Source organism: Aulonocara sp. 'chitande type north' Nkhata Bay, linkage group LG16 (assembly GCF_057382095.1).
Source record: "Aulonocara sp. 'chitande type north' Nkhata Bay isolate Kocher_YH1m ecotype deep benthic linkage group LG16, A_spYH_male_GT1.1, whole genome shotgun sequence".
NCBI classification, from domain to species: Eukaryota; Metazoa; Chordata; class Actinopteri; order Cichliformes; family Cichlidae; genus Aulonocara; species Aulonocara sp. 'chitande type north' Nkhata Bay.
In genome coordinates, this window is record NC_141359.1 from 435,994 (window position 1) to 450,766 (window position 14,773).

The 14,773-nt window shown below is 41.4% G+C and overlaps 1 long non-coding RNA gene across 1 annotated transcript; it reads right to left on the minus strand.

Moving 5' to 3' along the window:
• Positions 1 to 6,469: 6,469 nt before the first annotated feature.
• On the minus strand, positions 6,470 to 8,891 carry LOC147310718 (uncharacterized). The gene is made up of 5 exons (XR_015125413.1): positions 8,838 to 8,891; positions 7,536 to 8,595; positions 7,309 to 7,410; positions 7,149 to 7,226; positions 6,470 to 7,030 (listed from the first exon to the last, which is right to left on the minus strand). It is a non-coding gene; the product is annotated as an uncharacterized LOC147310718 (long non-coding RNA).
• Positions 8,892 to 14,773: the final 5,882 nt, after the last annotated feature.

Below are 14,773 nucleotides of genomic sequence, written 5' to 3' on the forward strand. Positions count from 1 at the left end.
CTACTTTCTGAAACAGACCCTGCTCTCTATCCACAGACAAATCCCAGCTTGCTAGCTGATGCGCTTGTAGGACCAGATTTAAAATAGTATGATAAAAATATCATACACGTTAAAGCCAAACAGTATCATCAACATAGCCTGGAGAACATTTGCTAATAAGATGAAGTTAGCTAAGTCTGCTGTCTCATTGTAGCAAAAGAAAAGTACCATCCATTGTTCTTTATATATTTCAAATGTCGGACAAAGTTGGAAGTTGTTCCATCTCCCTCTGTGATTCTCTTCTTGCATATTTTGCACATTAACCCTCCTGCCATCCTTTAAAAAACCCACACCCATCACCATAAGGACCATTCTCAGCCACGCCCAAAAACGCTATAAAAAGACCATATATCCATATTTTATTCCACTTTAAATTAGTCAACCTTGTAAAACTACTTCTCCCTGAAATATTCATGTAAAGTTATAATTATATTTTCGTTGTTTCAACCCTTCAAATCCCAGTGTTATTACATGAGCGCCCTGTGTTATTAGCCCCAAAAAACAAAAAACTAAACTAAATATTTCCACAAAAAACCAGTTGAAGTAATATGTGATTGTCATTATAAGTAGGCCTTTAGATGGACCAAAGATTGGCACCAACATACATTTTGACCTGCCATTATTTTTTTGCATTTTTTTTGCAATTTAAAAATTCAAACTTCAAGGCCCTGAGTCTTCATTGACATCCAAGAAAAGAAGAAAAAATAAAATCATATAATGATAATTTGGGGTTAAAAAATAGCGTTTATAATGGAAGTCAATGGGCCGAAAATGGTCCCCAGGGTGATGGGTGTGGGGATTTCTGCTGCTCAGCCATTTTAGGCTGATTTAAGGAATTCACACTGGAATATTAACATTGACAGGTAAAAACTATCCTGTGGCAAGTTTGGTTATATTCCACTGAACACAGTGGAAATGGCAGCCATTTCACACATAGCAGTGGCACAAAAAGGTCCCAAGAAGGCAGGAAGGTTAAAATTCATTTTTTGTTACTGCTTCATTGTTTATGTAGCCAAAAGAAATGACTTTTGGCAGCATTTTGGCTTGAGTGTTGTTTTCTTGTTTTTTTAAATCTGTTTAATTTGATTGGCTGTGCTACAGCTCACGCAGACATACATACAGAGTGTGGTAAGAATGAATGAATGAATTGAATTAATAATGCACACTTTTTATACAATATGTGTGTTAAATTTTAGATCTGGGGTAAAATATTAAGTCTTTTCAAGTAAACAAGTCCCAAGGCATTGGTGTAAAAGTCCAAGTTAAGTCACAAGTCTTACGGTGTGTTCACACCGAATGCGATAGACGCGAACGAAAACGCCCCAAACGCCCCTAATTTGATGCGTGCACATTCGCACCTCGACGTGTGTCCAAGAAAAATCCATCGCGCCTCAAAATTGCATATTTTGATGCGTGTGAACCGGAAATGTGGGAGGGATGTGGGAGGAAGTTGTGCCAGACCGGTATCTTTGCAAGATGGCAGCTGTCAAGCTAGCGCTTGAAGAGAGAGTCTCCCTTCTCTATGTACTGTGGAGAGCAGAGCAGCGGCGTTAAAGACGTCCTCGCCGTACCTGGGTCCATCAGGTCCTCCTGAAGTGTGAGCAGTTTGGTGAGTTTAACCACTTGCTCCAGGAGCTGCGCCTGGATGACGTTCATTTCAGCGATATCGCCATCTTTCCCTCGCCCAATTTGAGGACCTGCTTTCCCGCGTCGATCCAAGCATCGACCGCCTAGACACCAACTACAGGCGCTCAATCCCACCTGCAGAGCACCTGTCCATCTGCCTGAGGTTAGTAAAAGTATTTAATACGGTAGTCCTTTATTGATACCTGCGCTAATATATGCTAAACCATCCATTTATACACTGCTAACATGGATGTGCTATGCTAACAGTGAATGCTGTCGGTGTTTGCTGAAAGCAAACTGTGGAACAGAGACGACTATTTATAATATTTCTAGTGATACTCAGAAGCTCTCATCAAGTCCTAATTTAATTTGATTTATGCTGTTATCAGTGTTTGCAATGATAGCATGGCTGTGGTGTCACATCAATGTATGCGCTCAGTGTTTGCTGATATCAAACTGTAGCATTAGGACCAGTGAGTTAACCTTTGTAGTGATACTCACTCCTTTTTATTTAGACCTGGTTTGATTCTGGGATAGTTGAATATTTGTATATAATCCCTGCAGCTGTCAGACTCTATAACAGGGGTCAACAGCCTTTATTAAAACAGAGTTAGATAAAACTGAACAGTTTGGTTCATCTTTAGTTACATGGTTCTATCTTGATAAGCTGTCTTATCACAGATTAATTTTTCAAAAATATTAATGATTTAAGCAAGGAAAGGGCTACATGTCAACATACAACTCTTTATTTCTATTAATGTCTCACTTCATTCCTACCTGATTGACATGTTTAGGAATTATGAGTGATTGGCACACTGTAGTTGTGAAAGTTGCTACCAATCAAATTATGATATATTAAAGTTAAAACAAAACACAACTGTTTTAGATATTATCTAATATACATTTTGTAATTATCCTTATAATTACAAAATGTTTTATTTAAGATTTAAGTTTTGTGATTTAAATCTGACATCACAAAAGTGTTTTGGAATTTGAATAATGTATTTTGTAACTGCAGTACACATAATACTGATTTTGAACAATTTTGTCCAGGTTCCTTGTCACCGGGGACTCCTTCAGCACCAAGCGTTCAGTTACAGAGTCGGTGTGTCAGATCACCCCCCAGGCAGCGACGGCCATCTGGGACTGACTAGTGGACGACTTCATGGCTGGGCCTTCACCTGGAGACTGGCGGTCCATCACAGAGGGATTCCAGGAGCGCTGGAACTTCCCTCTGTGCTGTGCAGCTCTGGATGGGAAGCACGTCCAGACAAAGGCACCCCATATATCATATAGGAGACACACACATTGATATACACTAAATATTTATTTCATTTCTTTTTTTGTGGTGCCCAAATTTATGCACCTGCTTGATTTTGTTTAAACAATTATTGCACACTTTCTGTAAATCCAGTGAACTTCTTTTCAGTTCTCAAATATCACTGTGTGTGTCTCCTGTATGATATGTAACTGAGATTTTTTATTGTATTGTAACGATTTATAAAGGAAAATAATGTCTATTAACAAGGTTGCCCAAACTTTTGCATCCCACTGTATTAGTATATTTTGTCATTAGTATAATATGAAATAAATTCTACATGTGTCAAGTCGTGTGCCAACATTTGCTGTGTAGTAGAACTGAGATATTAGTCATTATAAAAATTTATTTGAAATAATATTAAAATTCTCACACAGAAAAACATTAAACATAAATATATAAAATATACTGTAAGTTCAATTCAATTCAATTCAATTTTATTTATATAGCGCCAAATCACAACGAAAGTCGCCTCAAGGCGCTTCATAGATACAGAGAAAAACCCAACAATCATATGACCCCCTATGAGCAGCACTTTGGCGACAGTGGGAAGGAAAAACTCCCTTTTAACAGGAAGAAACCTCCAGCAGAACCAGGCTCAGGGAGGGGCGGCCATCTGCTGCGACCGGTTGGGGTGAGAGAAGGAAGACAGGATAAAGACATGCTGTGGAAGAGAGACAGAGGTTAATAACAGATATGATTCAATGCAGAGAGGTCTATTAATACATAGTGAGTGAGAAAGGTGACTGGAAAGGAAAAACTCAATGCATCATGGGAATCCCCCGGCAGCCTATATCTATTGCAGCATAACTAAGGGAGGATTCAGGGTCACCTGGTCCAGCCCTAACTATATGCTTTAGCAAAAAGGAAAGTTTTAAGCCTAATCTTAAAAGTAGAGATAGTGTCTGTCTCCTGAATCCAAACTGGAAGCTGGTTCCACAGAAGAGGGGCCTGAAAACTGAAGGCTCTGCCTCCCATTCTACTTTTAAATACTCTAGGAACAACAAGTAGGCCTGCAGAGCGAGAGCGAAGTGCTCTAATAGGGTGATATGGTACTACAAGGTCATTAAGATAAGATGGGGCCTGATTATTTAAGACCTTGTATGTGAGGAGCAGGATTTTGAATTCAATTCTGGACTTAACAGGAAGCCAATGAAGGGAAGCCAAAACAGGAGAAATCTGCTCTCTCTTTCTAGTCCCTGTCAGGACTCTTGCTGCAGCATTTTGGATCAGCTGAAGGCTTTTCAGTGAGTTTTTTGGACATCCTGATAATAATGAATTACAGTCGTCCAGCCTGGAAGTAATAAATGCATGAACTAGTTTTTCAGCGTCACTCTGAGACAGGATATTTCTAACTTTAGAGATGTTGTGCAAATGGAAGAAAGCAGTCTTACATATTTGTTTAATATGAGCGTTGAAGGACATGTCCTGGTCAAAAATAACTCCAAGGTTCCTCACAGCGTTACTGGAGGCCAAGGTAATGCCATCCGGGGTAAGAATCTGGTTAGATACCATATTTCTAAGATTTTCAGGGCCGAGTACAATAACCTCAGTTTTATCTGAATTAAGAAGCAGAAAGTTAGCAGCCATCCAGGTCTTTATGTCTTTAAGACATTCCTGCAGTTTAACTAATTGGTGTGTGTCGTCTGGCTTCATGGACAGATAGAGCTGTGTGTCATCAGCATAGCAGTGAAAATGTATGCTATGTCTTCTAATGATACTGCCTAAGGGAAGCATGTATAATGTAAACAGAATTGGTCCTAGCACTGAACCCTGTGGAACTCCATAATTAACCTCAGTGTGTGAAGAGGACTCTCCATTTACATGCACAAACTGGAGTCTATTAGATAGATATGATACAAACCACTGCAGCGCAGTACCTGTAATACCTACAGCATGTTCTAATTGCTCTAATAGGATATTATGGTCAACAGTATCGAATGCTGCACTGAGGTCTAGCAGGACAAGCACAGAGATGAGTCCACTGTCAGAGGCCATAAGAAGATCATTTGTAACCTTCACTAAAGCTGTTTCTGTGCTGTGCTGAGCTCTGAAACCTGACTGAAACTCTTCAAATAAACCATTCCTCTGCAGATGATCTGTTAGCTGTTTGATAACTACTCTTTCAAGGATGTTTGATATGAAAGGAAGGTTGGACTGCTGGGTCTAGAGATGCTTTTTGAGTAAAGGTTTAACTACAGCCAGCTTGAAGGCCTGTGGTACAGGTACAAGTATTTACAGAGAGACAGGAATAAAGGACCCAGCTGCTCTCCAGAGCAGGAACAAGGCTGAGGAGGAAATGCTCCGTTGGAGACTGGTGTGGACTCTTCAGGGATACCTGAAGAGTCCACACCTGACTGACTGAAGAAGTCACTTGGATGAGTGACTTCTTCAGTCTCAGCTGACCTGCAGTCAGAGACTTCTTCCATCAGCTGAGACGGAAGAAGTCACCTGGATGAGTGACGAAACATTTCTCCCACTGAAAACGCTACGTCCAGATGAATGAAATCAACCTTTGGAGTTTTACAATCATGTTACAAACAAGTCAACACAGAGGTCATAGTCTTCACTCTTATAATGACGCAGTGAAAGAAGATAGATCGTCTTATTATTAATAATTACATTGACAGTGCTCTGGGCCCCTTATCCTCCCATTATAATACAAATGTAAAAAACCTTGGTGTGTACTGTGATAGTTCCTTGAATCTGTGTAGGCAGCTGAACGCAATAGTTCAATCCAGCTTTTTTCATGTAAGACAGCTAGCCAAGGTAAAGCCATACCTACCAGCGAATGTCTTTGAGCATGTTATTCATCTCTTTATTACTGGCAGACTGGACTCCTAAAATTCTTTGTACTTTGGTCTGGATCAGGCCTCTATTTATCATCTCCAGCTGGTCCAAAATGCAGCTCCTCATCTGCTAAGGGTGCTTGTCTGCAGGTATATATGTCATAAAGAAAATCCACAACACTGCGAGAAATCAAACACGTCAAAATGAAGGGTAAGCAAAATTCAAAACACAGGACATTGTGAGTGTCTTGTTTTTTTCCTGTTTTACTCTGACAAACCAAAGACCCAAACGTGACACTGAGACATAGAGACATTGACTGACAGGGGAAACATAGGGAACATGGAGACAAGACATGAAATGGAGAACACAGGGAAGGCAAAGAAAGAGGAACCTAAAGCCTAAAAACTAAGAATAAATAGAATAGAATAATCCATTAATTGAATAGCAGAAAACACAAGCAGAAAGCCATGAATAACAATAACCCAAGAATATAAATTAATCAATAAACATAAAACACTGGGTCAGTGACTCAGTACCATGAAAAAAGTACTAAAAATGCTTTCCTGCTTTCTTTGATGCTTCTATGCTGAAAGGATTAACCAGCAGAACACTCGTTATTTGGTATTTCGAGTGGTCTGTCAAAGAGCAGAACCCTTTATACCCACAATAATTATGCTGATTGAATTCTCTGTTGCTTTATTTATTGTACTTTTTGAGTGGACTCACAGAAGAAGTGTTTACCCAGAGAAACAATAAACCAACATCATATATAATACCAAGTAAACACCACAGAGTTAATGTGATTTATCCTGGGAGGAAAAGTAGTGACACATTTCCACTTATCATAACTTAGACTTTAAGAAATTACAAATATATTTTGTAATTATAAATTTCAGGTAAAGGCTTACAAGATTATTAAAATTTCAAATTTAAACACACAATAATATAAATCAAATTTGCCCGTTTTGGATAACATAGAAAACGATCTTGTGATTTCTAAAAAATATATCTCTGAAGACAAACTCTTTGTTTTTTCTTTTACTAAATTTGCTTCCTTTAGATTGGAAAAAAAGTCTTGACATCTTGAGGAAAAATGTCCCAAACATCAATCCCAATAATGTGATTCTGCCAGTCAGGCTGAAGAGGAGGATTATTTAAAGCCATCAAGCAACCCAACCAGTAGCATTCTGAGGCCAAAAGTCGTAACTTCTCCGTCACATCCACAGAGCACTGAGCTGCATATTCAACAAGAGGAGTCTGGAGGAGAGAAATTCTTGCTGTAATCTTAAATTTAGTGATACTTTTGTTTCATTTATTTCTCAAACACTTCTATGTACTGTTAAGTGTAAAAAACTGGAATGTACATCACACATACCTTCAGGAAATCTTCTTTGCTCCTGTGATAAAGAGACATCTGAAGATTTTGAATTGCTGACTGTCTGTACTGCTTAACCTGTATAAAGCAACCAAATATTACATAAAGAAGTATGAGTTTTAGTCATCAAGTTTTAAAAAACACTCTTCTATTCCAGTACCTTGTGAGGGGTTAGTCCACTGCTGGATTCAATCAGTCCAACCACTTCTTCAATCTGCTGCTTCTTTTTTCCCATTTCATCTCTTGCATCACTGAACATTTTCTATAATCATCCATTTTAAATGTAATTATAAATTTTTAGTTTAAAAAAACAAACATTATCCATGTTTTAAACAACAATTGAAAAAATACACTGCAAAGTAAGGTGATGCGTAAATCATACACTACTTGAATCAGAGCCTTGGTAATCTCTGGTCTCATCTTGTTGGATTTCAGATAATCCTTAATTTTAGGCCACTGGAGCAGTCTCACTTTTCGATACATCTCAATCAGTCTGCGTTTACTGACTGGGTTGTTCAAGCTCTCAGTGTCTCCTGCTTTTTTTGAAACACCCACATCTGCTGCCAATCTATTCAAAAGGCACATTTAACGTGTTAAACAAATGTTAAAATCAAGAAAAACTGCTAATTAGAACTCAAAAATTTTAGATTAACAATTGTCTTTGTTCTTGAATGACTTCAATTCTTACTCTTTTTTGTTTCAGAGCAGATCTACTTGTTGGGGGCACATTGAAGAAAAAGTTTGGTATTACTGAACAAACAAGGGATGATGAACTGACTAACTAGATAAGTTAATTCTAATGCATTTAAGTAATGTTGTAATTATGTTGAGGACAGCATCAAAGTAACTTTTTGTCGAGAGATTGTGACTCAGAGTTGAACTCGCCCAGAAGAACAATGGAGTCCCTATATTGGGGACTCTCAAGTACACCACCTAGTCACTCCAAGAAGACTAGGTACACTGAAGTCACAGGGAAGGAACCCTTTCTTCCACTGGGGAAAACCCCACTGTACAGGTAGCAAACAGAGGTGTGCATACAAGATTAGACACCCCTGCCCGCCACCTCTAAGGGCGACTGTAGAGTGGGACAGAGTATAACCCCTCTCCAAGACACTGGTTCAACGGCCTGAGCTAAGCACTAAGGTGGGTGTGACTATACCTCATCTGTATCTCCAGACATCACCTACCAGCTCAAGCCCCTTCACCAGCAAAGAGGTGATGTACCATGTGCTGTTACTCCAGGCTTGGCTCTGGTTTAATTTGGACTTAGTATGTTTATTCTTATTATATGATAAAGAACACTCCAAAAGTCCACAAACTGTGAGAACCATATGGTGTTGTTTTGTTTTTGTTTGTTTTTTTGATTTTCTATTCTAAGAACATATTTGTTTCATTTTACCTTTCATTGACTGATTTCAGTTCTTCAACTTTATCTTTCAGAGCATACCTGTGGGAATAAAATAGAGATGAAAAAGCTTCACGTTTGTTCAGTATCAAATTCCCCAGGTGCAGATCTGTCTTTGATTCCTGTGATGTAATGTTGCTTTAGTATGCAGCATCAATCGTTTTTTTAAAGACTTTAATGAATATATCCAACAGTTTCTATTTTGACAGCACTCGCTAAAAATAAAAAAGAAAGCAAAGAGATAATATTCTATGTGCTACTGTAAATGTGAGAAACATCTTTACCTTTCCTGTTTGAGTTTGTCTTTGTAAAATGTCTCCATCTCTGCAATGCTGTGTTAAAACATTTTAAGCAGTTATCTGACGAGACATTATTTCATATTGGAAAACTCCAACAATTTTTCAGTTTTGCAACTTCACACATGCATCACAGTGAAATGTATTGATTCAGCTCTCTGCATGCACGCTACCTTTGTTTTATTGATTTGAGTTCTTCATCTTTATCTTTCAGAGCAGATCTGTGTGGAGAAAATGCAGCTTGAGGAAAAGCTTCATGTCTCAACATATACTGTATGATATGAAGGCAAGAGTTATGGTTTCCATCAGTGATCTGATGTACAGTGTCAGAACCAGTAGTTATCTTTTGTATGTTTCAGAATGTTGCACCTTGGAGTTTTTATTTCCATATTTGATGTACTTTACTTCATGGTAAAATCTCTAACTCCTTGTTGAATACAGGGTTAATTCTTTTTAAAACCCAGGGGTTCAGAACCTTCTCAACTTCCCAAAAAGTAGCCAGACAAAGGTACATTTGCATCAGACTGCAACGCTTTCATAGTTGCAAACTTCTTTCGAGCGTCCATAAACCTCTACTAAGTCCACAGTCTGTGTTCAAGCTTCCTTAAAGTTAAGGTGCATTTCATGTCTCATTGGTAAACTTCATTAACAACAAAGAAACAAAACTTACCTCTCTGCAGCAAGTTTTCTCTCCATGTCAGTTAAGCTGTGTAACAAGAACACGTATGATTAGTTTGGTCTAATTATATCCTTCAGGAGACAGATTCTTTATTCAAGTGTTTGTTTCTGGGTGTCGAAAAGACTAGAGATTGTTACGTCTGGTTCAGTTTGGGTAAGAAGGAAAAACAGCCGAGTCCGTGTAGGTGACAAAAATAGTGATTTTATTACACACTTCTAAAACAGAAGCATGGGAAGACAAGCGTACAGCCACAGATCTCCAAAGAGTGGACAGCTCCCCATCCTTATATAACCCATGATGACGTAACACAGTCAGACCTTACTGGAAATGATAACAGTTTGGGCCTGTTCAGAGAGTTTACCTAATATGGACATCAACTGTTAGTTGTTAGAGAAAACAAGTGTGTATTACATTCGTGCCTTTTGTGAAAGTATATCTATCAGAAAACTGTCCTCAGACGACCCTCCTATTCTTACTAAGTATGTGTGTACACATGCATGTGTTATATAAGAGCGTGCATGTACTTTAAAGGCCTGTGTACGTGCAGAACTGAACATAGAACTAAGTCAGGGTCCAGCAGGACCCACAGGCTTCTGAGTGGTTACAGAACTGTGAAACAGCTTTAAGCAAATAACATGAATAGTACAGAACAACAATAGACTGATTAAAGTACTGATAATCTGTGTAGATTAATGTTAACATAGATGTGGTTCAAAGATTATTCTATCAACTGGTTCAACAATGGTAAATGATTAATGATTGATACTTCTGATTATAACTGTGATCATAAGAATACAAAATAAAATATCTCCTGGTCACAAGATATAGAAAGTGATGCCAGTATCCTCACAGGCCGTTAGGTAGGAGAAATTCTCTATGTTACAAGAAGACAGGCTACAAATAAAGGCAGCGACAACAAACACACATGCAATTCAAGGCTCATCAACAGAGGAGTACTGTCAAAAGTCCACCCTACAAACTCTTGAGCAGTGGCTGCTCTGGAGGGTCTGTGAACACTGATGACTCCATCCATCCATTCACTTCTGCTTATTCTTTTTTAGGTAGGGAGAGGCTGTAGCCTATTTCAGCTGTCTCAGGGCGAGAGGCGGGGTACACCCTGGAGAGGTCGCCAGTCTGTTGCAGGGCTAACACATAGACAGAGACAACCATTCACACCTATGGGCAATTCAGAGTTTGCCATTATTCTATCCCCACTAAGTGCATGTCTTTGGACTGCGAGGTGAAGCCGGAGTACTCGGGGAGAACCCACGCAAACAGGGGCGGAACATGCAAAGAGAGAACAGATGGTGGAAGTGAACTCAGGACCTTGTTGCTCTGAGGCAACAGTGCTCAGCAGCGTGTCACCCACTGATTACACATTGTCTGGAAATTCTCAGTCATGTTCAAAAATAATTATAATTTTATGAACAAACCTTTGTTTGTGTTCATTACACTGCCGGACACTGGACCTCTGAGCTGTTTCTTTCTGAAGTCTGCTGTGAGAAGAAGAAAATCATTTCATCTCAGCTTATTGTACTTTATGAGTGAATTACAGCAAATTAAACACATAAGACTACACAGTCGTTCTTTAAGACCCAACAAAAGTGAAACAGACTAAAGCAATAATGGAAAAATTTTAACTTTCATCCTACGAATTTAGGTCCATGCACACCTAATATTTACTGTTGTTTTTGACTGAAAAAGTAATTAAAAACTGGAATGACAGAACTATCTGTTCTTAATAATATGATTTGGTACTTTTCTATTTCTACTTTGATTAGTGATTTTATCAAACTAACACTGTTTTGGGAACCCCCGAGTCGCTTACAATGCCTAGGTATTGTATCATCAGTTCTAGTCATTTTGATTCACCCTGATTTACGAATAAATTCTTTACAAATCCTACCATGTGAATTCATGGATTTTTTTTTCACATTCTGTCTCTCACAGTTGAAGTGTACCTCTGGTGCAAATTACTGACCTCTGTCATCATTTTAAGTGGGGGAACTTGCACAATCAGTGGCTGACTAAACACTTTTTTGCCCCACTGTAATGTTCACAAAATTTTGAGCAATGAACATTTAATTTCCCCTCATTGAATTTAAAATATCATGAATGCACGGATCTGACTTAAATAAACAGGAGTTTCATTATATTCATTGCACAGATTAGATTCTGTCATGTTCTTATGCTTCTCCGGCGTCTCTCAGAGCTAGATACACATCATTGTTTGTTTATTGTTTTCTGCCGAGGCAGGACTAATCACAGGTTTCTACTTCCTGCTGACACACCTGCAAATCATCACTAACCTGCTGCTCATTACCTTGACGTTCTGGCATCTATTTAAGATGGTGGAGCAGTGTTTCTCTAAACTTTCTGGAAGGTGGGAATGGATGTTTGCATCTGTGTGTGCCTGTATGTCTGTGCCTATATATCAGGTTGGGTGTCAGACGCCACTCCTCTAGGGACATCTTAGACCCTCCAAGGTATGGAGGCCTATCTCCCACCACCACTTCCCCTGTCAGTGGCAGATGCCCTCAGACATCGGTGCGTTGGTGGTTCTTTGTGTCCGGGGGTGGGCGTCCAGGTACACACCGGCTCACTCCTTGGTGGCTGCTTATCGGGGCCTGGAGCCTGGGGCTCGCTCGGGCCACTTCGGAGGTGGGGTGCCCTTGGCCTCTCGACCTGGGGCTCGGTCACTCTGGCGCAGCTGGCTGCCGGAGGAGCTCATTTCCCCAGGCCTATTCCAGCCGGTTTTTCCCTGCACATTCTTGTATATAGCAACTGGTGTTTTTTTTGTAAATGAAATGTTTTTCTTAGTCCTGAGTCTGCACCCGCCTTGTGACAGAACGATCCAGCCACACCATGGACTCAGCGGGATCAGACCCGGTTTAGTGGATTCTCACTGCTCAGGAAGTGCTGCTGACAAGCAGGTTTTCACTCACATGCAAGAAGAAATTGACAGCCTCACCCAGGCGGGTGTTTAATAGATACCCTTGGTAAAGCCCATCAACTTTAACAAACTCTCCCCCTCCCACTTCTCTTCAGGCCGCACCAGCACAACGAGTTCCGGCTTGGCAGAAAATAAAATGATGGGGCAATGATCACCTACTTTGTGTAGCTGCTGCGTGATTGCTTCGGCTTGGAGTAGCCTCCGGTGAAGTCCTGGGAGCCTGAATCATTTCGAGGGAATGGTGAGGATGAGGGAGAGTAGCTGATGCAACTCAGTTGCTCACAGCTAACGCTGGCTGAAAGACATTCCTGCCTCCAGTTGGAATGATCTTACCTGAAGTTCTTTATTACTGTGCCTTATATTAATCTCATATTAATCAAACTGCCATGTAATCATATAGAAGTAGTGTTAAGTGGCCACAGCCCCGAATAATACAGGCATTAGAATAGGCCTCTTTCAGTCGAGGACTCTCGCCCACGTTTGCCTGTAGAGCAGTAAGATAAGAGGGAACCATCTTGTAGTGGAAAGCTACTGAAATGCTGTTGTTTAGACTAGAATAGGGTGCCCGGTAATAAAACTGTCAGGTGCCCGTCATCATTTTGAGATCCGCGGCAACGTGTCTTGCAGGACGAATCTCCCTTCTCTTTACACTCCGTAAACACTATGTAATGGTTTGCCCGCATGGCCAAAAGATTGTTCCCGCCAGTATAAAGGGGAGTGCTGGTGAGTGCACTTTGGGTCCACCATTGCTCCCGGCATGCAGCCTTCACATGACAGTCTCTCAGCTGGCCTGGGAATGCCTTGGTGTTTCCCTGGGCAAGCTGGACGGGGTGACTGGGAAGAGGGAGGTCTTGGTTTCGCGACTTATGCTGCTGCTCACGTGAAAATGTCACGATCATTGTTGTGGGAGTTACAGATTTTTTATCAAATCTCCTCAGAGCAACAGAAAGTCTGAAAACTCTCCATAGAAACTCAATGAAGAGATTGTTCAAAATCACCACTGGATTTCTCTAATGAAACACATTTTCAAATCGTCATATCTCCTTAACGAGGCGAAGTTAAGACATGAGGCTTAGACGCTAACAATTCAAGAATATTTTTCTCACCTATTACCGTTTGGCTATGAATTACGTTTGTTTGAGGGTAGGAAATTCGTCCTTCTCTCAAATTTCTTCAGATTTCAAACTCTTGAAATGTGTCACTTTGTTCTCTCGTCATATCTTTTTGATGGATTTGATGGGAATCCTGAATGTCATAAATACACTGCAGAAAACCAGTACCTCTCTCTGTGTATGTGTCTGTGTAAGGGCTGGCTGAAGCAGGTGCAGCTGATTTGGCGCAAAGCCTCTTTGATTAGTGGATTAAAATTGAGCAGCTCCAGGCTGTTTGACTGACATAGCTACACCAGAGACCAAACAAAAAAAAAGGAGCTCTAGAGTCCAAAAATGCAGGAAAGCACATCAAAAACAAAATGAAACCAAAGCTCAACAAGAGTCCATGAAGACTTCAGGGGGCCGACCGTGCACACGGCAACGGCGGCGACGGGCAAACAGTTCTGGAGGCCGACCACTTGGAAGGCAGTGGCGGCCACTGAGCAGGTCTGGAGGTCGGCCGCGATGCCAGTGGCGGCGACGGGCAAACAGTTCTGGAGGCCGACCACTTGGAAGGCAGTGGCAGCCACTGAGCAGGTCTGGAGGTCGGCCGCGATGCCAGTGGCGGCGACGGGCAAACAGTTCTGGAGGCCGACCACTTGGAAGGCAGTGGCAGCCACTGAGCAGGTCCGGAGGGCGGTCGCGATGCCAGCGGCGGCGACAAACTCTTTCCGGAGGCCGTCCCCGAAGGCCATGACGCCATCTTAGAGGCCCGGAAAACGGCCGGCAGAGGCGAGGCGGAACGGGTCGAGCTGGCTCTGACGGCGGCGTGGCAACCACAGGACCAGACGAGGCAGGACCAGACGAGGCAGGATCAGACGAAGGCGGAGTGGAGGCCGGAACAGGCGTGGATGAAGACACGGCTGCGGAACCTGACGGCAGCGGGACGGCTGCGGAACCTGACGGCAGCAATGCTGCAGGCGGTGATGCGAATGGTGATGATGTAGAAGTCGCGGGGGATGATTCAGCAGGTGACGGCTGAACAGACTTCCCCGGACCGTCACCAGATGGGAGGATGTGCTGGGCGGGCTCCTCGGACCCACCAGCTAACTTGGCTTGAAGCTGGACGGGCAGCTCGGGCCCTCCAGCAGACGTGACAGGAGGCCGGACGGGCCCCTCGGGCCCTCCAGCAGACGTGGCT